The 6,876-nt window shown below is 35.6% G+C and overlaps 1 non-coding gene across 1 annotated transcript; it reads left to right on the top strand.

Annotated features, from left to right (window-relative positions):
• The first annotated feature begins 3,383 nt into the window (after positions 1-3,383).
• Positions 3,384-3,490, top strand: LOC131178970 (small nucleolar RNA R71). The gene has a single exon (XR_009147977.1). It is a non-coding gene; the product is annotated as a small nucleolar RNA R71 (small nucleolar RNA).
• Positions 3,491-6,876: the final 3,386 nt, after the last annotated feature.

Genomic DNA, 6,876 nt, shown 5'->3' with positions numbered 1-6,876 from the left:
TGGTCAGCTACTACATTTTCGGATCCTTTTTTGTCCTTGATTTCAAGGTCAAATTCTTGTAGGAGTAGAATCCATCAAATTAGCCTTGGTTTTCCTTCCTTCTTGTTCAAAAGGTACCGGATTGCAGCATGATCTATAAATATAATGACTTTTAACCCAATGAGGTAAGATCTAAAATTGTCCATTGCAAACACCACTGCTAGGAATTCCTTCTCTGTGGTGGCATAATTGATTTGCACATCATCGAGTGTCTTACTAGCATAATAAATAGCATGGAGCTTTTTATCTTTTCTTTACCCGAGCATTGCTCTAACTGCAAAGTCACTCGCATCGCACATCACCTCGAATGGTAGCTTCCAATTTGGTGGCTACATTATTGGTGCTAATATCAGAGCCTCTTTGATCCTATTAAAGGAGACAAGGTAATTTTCATCAAAATCAAAGGGAACATCTTGACTTAATAAGTTGGTAAGTGGCTTAGCTATTTTGGAAAAGTCCTTAATGAATCTTCTGTAGAATCCTACAAGTCTCAAAAAGCTTCACACTCACTTGACTGATTTTGGGGGTGGCATGTTTTCAATGATCTCAATTTTTGCCTTATCAACTTCAATTCCTCTTTCTGATATCAAATGTCCCAGAACTATGCCTTTCCTTACCATGAAGTGGCATTTTCCCAATTTAGGACCAGGTTTGATTCTTCACATCTTTGTAACACCTTAGATAAATTAGCTAGGTAATCATCCAAAGTAGTTCCATGGATAGAAAAATCATCCATAAAAACTTCCATGATATCTTCAATATAATCAGAAAAGATAGCCATCATGCATCTTTGAAAGGTAGCAGGGGCATTACAAAGACCAAAAGGCATTCTCCTATATGCAAATGTTCCATAGAGACAAGTGAATGTTGTCTTTTCTTGGTCTTCTGGGTGAATAGGAATTTGAAAGAATCCCGAATACCCATATAGATAATAGAAATAAGAGTGTTTTGCTAACCTTTCTAACATTTGGTCGATGAAGGGGAGAGGGAAATAGTCTTTTCTGGTAGCACTATTCAATTTCTTATAAACTATACACATTCGCCAACCAGTGACTACTTTATTAGGGATTAGTTCATTATTTGCATTTTGGATAACAGTTGTCCTAACTTTCTTAGGAACTACATGTACTGGACTAACCCATTTACTATCAAAAATTGGGTATATGATACCTACATCTAATAGTTTTAAAATTTCTTTCTTAACTACTTCTTTCACATTTGGGTTAAGTCTTCTTTGGTGTTCGATCATGAGTTTACTGTTTTCTTCCATGGGTATCCTATGCATGCAAATCGATGGGTTGATTCCCTTTAAGTCTTTTATTTTATACCCTATGGCTTTGCTATGGATCCTAAGTTCTCTTAACAATTTTTTCTCTTCTAACTTAGACAGGCTAGCATTGAATATAACAGGATATTTAGAATTTGAGTCCAGAAGTGCGTATCTTAGTGAGGAGGGGAGAGGTTTAATCTCTACCTATTTAGCATTTTCTTGGAGCTTACCTTTGGTTTGTTCCTCCTTCAACTTCTCCATCTCGGAAGCCTTAGCTAAGGGTAGGGGTGGATGAGCTACTAACTGTTGTGCACAGGCTGCTATTTTTATATTTTCATCATCCACTGTGTGACTGTGCACAATACATGCATCAAGAGGATTTTTAGGATGTGTCTTATGAAATTCCTTTTCAACTTGTTCATCAATTATGTCAACCTTGAAGCATTCATCAGGTTCAAATTCGTGTTTCATTATGTTGAAAAAGTTGAACTCCACTTATTCTTCTCCTACCTTGAGGGTTAGTCACCATTTTCGACGTTTATGATGGCTCCGATGGTTGCCAAGAATAGTCTTCCCAAGATCATAGGAATTTGAACATCTTTTTCCATCTCAAAGACAACAAAGTCCACTGGAATGAAGAATTTGCCCACTTTGATAGGAATGTTCTCCAGTATTCCCATAGGATATATAACAGATCGATCAGCCAATTGCAATGAGATTGTTGTGGGCTTCAGTTCTCCAATCTCTAGCTTTTTGCATATTGATAGAGGCATTAAACTAACGCTTGCCCCAAGATCGCAGAGGGCCTTGTCTATTTTCTTGTTACCAACGAGGCAGGGTATGAAGAAGCTTCTTGGATCTTTTAACTTTGGAGGTAGTTTGCTTTGCAGTATGGCACTGCATTCCTCTATTAGAGCTACTGTTCCATAGTCTTCTAGCTTTGTTTTCTTTAACAGAATTTCCTTAAGAAATTTAGCATAGGATGGCATCTGAGAAAGTGCTTTAGTGAAGGGGATGTTGATGTAAAGTTTCTATAAAATCTCTAAAAACTTCCCAAACTGCTTGTCTAATTGGCTTTCTGAAATCTCTGAGGAAAAGGTAAGGGAGGCTTGTATGGCTCTGGTAATTTATTTATCTTCCTTGCTTCCTCTTCCTGATCTTTTTTAGCTTCTTCCTCCTTTTTCTCTGCTTGGCCTTTAGATTTTTCTATGGTTTCCTCTGTCGGTTCTACCTCTGGTTGTACTAGAGTTCTCCCACTCCTTAGTGTAACTGTCTTACAATGCTCCCTTGGGTTTATTTCTAGTTGGCTAGGCAGTTTTCCAGCAGCCTTACTTGAAGAACTTTCTTAATGAGCGATTTTATTATCTAGCATCTTATTATGAGTAGCAAGTTGGTCCACTCTGGAAGTCAGCTGTTTAATCAATTCATTTTGTTGTTGTTGAGCTGCTAGGAATCCTTCCATCATGGTTTCCATGGTCATTTTCAGTTCAGGTTGTTAAGGGTGGAGAGGTAGTGATGGCTGTGCAAAGTTTTGACATCTGTTATGAAATCCAGGGGGTGCTGGTGGTTTGTACCCTTGTTGCTTGTTTATTGGCTGGTTTTGCTAATTGGACCATGAGAAATTTGGGTGGTTCCTCCATCCAGGGTTGTAAGTATTTGAATATGGATTGTTGGGCTGCCTCTAGTTGAAGTTTCCTCCATTATTCACATAGTTCATCTGTTCTGTGGAGGGTTCATTAAAATTGTTGTATTCTGAACTCATGTATCCTCCTCCATAGCTGTCCTCATGTTCACTGTTTGTACCAACTGCGTTGGCTTGCATTCTTTTGAGTCTCTTTGTGAGCTGATCAAATTGAGCATTTATCATGCTTAGGGTGTCTACTTCCAAGACCCCTGCAGTTCTCCTTGCATTTCCTCTTTCATTTGACCACTCATAATTATGGTATGCAACCCTTTCTAGAAGTTCAAGTGCTTGTGTCACTGTTTTCTCCATTAGATCACCCTCTGCAGCTGAATCAACTATGCTCCTTGTAGAGGGTAGTAATCCATTATAGAAATTTTGCACTAATAGCCTATGCCATAGTGTGGACATTCCCTCTGTAGGTCTTTATATCTTTCCCATGCGTCATAGAGTGATTCTCCTTCCTTTTGTCTAAAGGTGTTGAGCTCAAGCCTTAGTTTTGCAGTCTTTGTAGGTGGAAAATACCTTGCTAGAAAAGCTTGAGAGAGGTTTTCCCAAGTGGTGAATATTCCAGCCGGTTGAGAAAGTAACTACTTCCTTGCTCTGTCCCAAAGTGAGAATGGGAATGGTCTGAGTCTTATTGCTTGATCAGACACTCCATTCATCTTGAATGTGTCACATAGAGCAAGAAAGAACTGGAGGTGATAGTGAGGGTCTTCTGTTGGTGAACCTGCAAATTGGGTTTGTTGAATCATTTGGAGCCATACTGGTTTTAATTCAAAGTTGCTGGCTTCCAATGTGGGTCTAGTGACACTGGGCTAAAATTCTTGGAAAGATGGAGCTCTATAATCCCTCAAGAGTCTTGGTATTGTCACACCCTACTCCTCGTAAGATGTAACATGCTCCCGTAGTACACCTAATGAATTACCGTACTTCGCCTACCGGTAACCCATTAAATATACTACAACGGATTTTAAAACAATTTTTGCTCATTTTTAAATTGGTGGGTAAATTTTTTTTTCCAGATTTTAAAAACCTTTATTTAAAGTCCAAACATAAATTAAATTTTTAGATATTTAAAATCTCCGCAATTTTTATAAAAATTTCTGCAGAGTGCCGTCTGTATTTTGAGAAAATAGTTCTTCAAAACCTGAAAATAAAGACACTCCCAATATTTTTCTCAATCACAACTCCATTATTCAATCTCATTTTACAAATCAACACAAGCAACTCAATACATAGTTTAAATTAAATCAAACATTAAAACCTCTCATTAAGGTAACAAAATTAATATTTATATTCATGGGATCATAAAAAATTTAGTAGTGCAAAACTTTATAAATACATAAAATCTCAAGATAACCTTATAATAATTTTTATTTCATTATAATCCAAAAATATATTACAAAAGAGTTGGTACAACTACTCAAAGTAAATTTCATACATATAATTACAGAATTACATCAAAATCTAAAGTACAAGGGTATACCTATGATATACCCAAAGATAGTCTCACTATGTCTTTCAGAAATCTTGCTCAGCTGCTTTATTATTCCTTTCACCTGCGATAGCATACAAAGCTATCGCTGAGTGGTGAACTCAGTGGTGCATAAACTAATAATTTACAAATTAATACAAGTTATGCTTGATAATTCATAACAAATAAAAATTTAAAATTTCTAAATTCTTCAAAATTCATAACATTCAGAAATCAATATTTTCATTCATACAAATTATTCATTTGAATAACATTTTGATGAAATAGTAGCTATTTATCTACATTTCTTTTAAATCTCGAAATAATACAAAAATATTTTGAATCACTTACAAATTATTTATTTCAACCACAATTTATCAAACTATGCATAATTTAAAGGGCGTTGCCAACAATTCACACAGTTGAACTCATGACCTAAAATTCAAATAGATGTCGTGTTGTACACCACGACATTTCACACTCTCCCAATAACCGAGGCTAAAAGGGAGGAACAAAGACTAGCTAGTATATATGAGTACTCATTCAAACTCTTCCCCAACTGGCAAGCCAGAGAGGAAGGAACTCGCCCCATCTAGTGGAGGAGATATCTCACTAGACAAGCTAATGAGAATTCACAACATATTTTGCCATGTCAACTGTGGTTTCAAATCATATTCAAAACAATTTCTATTTACAAAGTGTTTACAAATCATTAACATATTTAATCATCATATATTCATGCTCAAGGTTGGCAACACATCAAACCTAAAATTTACAATCCTCAAAACCATGCAATAAATCCTTAAATGCATAAGAAAATTTATATTTAATTTATACAATTTCATTCAAAAAATTAAAATCCTCAACACAACAAAATTATAAATTATAAAATAAACTTGTTCAAATCAATTTAGAAGTGAAAAGTAACAAAATACTTAGTTGTGCACAAACCTTATACGAGTCACCTCTCAGCCTTGACTCAATGTCTCGGGTTCTTTCCCGGTATTCCTTTATACTGAAACACACAGTTTCACAGTGTTTCAGTACAATAACTTAGCATAAATCCAAAAAAAAATTTAAATTCACTTTTACCTAACTCTAATGTGCTAAACTTGACGTTCTTTAAAATTTGTGTTTCGGGTTACTATTCATGACGCTATTCAAGTCAATTTGTTAACTTTCTAAGGCTTAATAGGTATGAGAATTCCAACTTTACCCACATACCACATTTTGGTTACTAAATTTGTTGGTTTTGGTTGTTTACTCAAATTCTAAGTCTTTTAGGCAAATTTGCAAATTTTCAGTTTTGGTGTCATATGTTGCACTGTTCCATTGGTCATTTTTTTGTTAGAATTTGGCAAAACTTTCTTCACAGAAAATGTTTTCTATTGTCTTAAATTTATTCTCCTTTTTGAATCACTCCATTTGGAGTTTTGTAGCTCAAGTTATAGCCATTTTAGTCATGGCTGCTGGATTGGACTTAACCCAGATTTCTGGGCACTAAACTGGTTCTGGTAGTTTTAGGTCACCAAATTTGGGTGGCCAAATGGCTTGGTTAATGGCATAACTTGGTTTTGTGTTCTTCATGAAAGTTTTAGGTCTATATCTCAGCTATCCACTGGTAAAATTTCAGGTCATTTAGACCTACCTAGCCCAAGTTATGGCCAAATGAACAAACAGTGTTCATTTGGTCATTTTTGTACAGGTCAGACTGCATAAATCCGGATTTGGCCAATTTGTTTACTATGCTATGGTCACTTTCTGGGCATGATTCCTAAATAAAAAATGTTCCATTTTGTGTCTACTTTCATTCCCAATTGGCCTAACACCAATTGGACTTGTAAATTTTCAGTTTTGGTCACTCAAAGGGACCTTGGTCCTGCTGCCTATAGCATGACCTAAGCAACCCGAATTTGCATTTGGTTCCAACACTTCTAACATACTCCAATTGGTCTCAAATGACCATTTCTCACCTCAAACCAAGTCCAACACACCATTTAACACATTCTCACATTTTTCTTCAATTTTTCACATGTTCAAAACCCTAGCTACACCCAAAGTTCAACCTAATGCAATTTAAAGTGTGTATTTATGTTCTACACACCTAATTCACCTCAAATAACCATTCAAAACCATCAAACTCATTCATATCAAACCCTAACCCTAGCTGGACGAATTTTCTATTTGGTCCCTCAATAATTATTTTGTTATGATTTTAAGTTACTTTCTAAGTTAATTAAACTAAGAACATAGAAATTGAACAAAAGAATTCAAATTTACATAGTAACCTTTGTTTGGTTTTCCAATCACTAATTTTCTTCCCTTTTTTCTTCTTTCTTGCTTCTTCAATCACCTCTTCTAGTTGCCCAAACAAAGCATAATCATAATTTAGTGGAATTTTTGGGGGAT

This window comes from Hevea brasiliensis, chromosome 3 (genome assembly GCF_030052815.1).
Source record: "Hevea brasiliensis isolate MT/VB/25A 57/8 chromosome 3, ASM3005281v1, whole genome shotgun sequence".
Taxonomy (NCBI): domain Eukaryota; kingdom Viridiplantae; phylum Streptophyta; class Magnoliopsida; order Malpighiales; family Euphorbiaceae; genus Hevea; species Hevea brasiliensis.
Note: the sequence above shows the minus strand (reverse complement) of the source record. Positions and strands in the feature narration are given on the sequence as shown.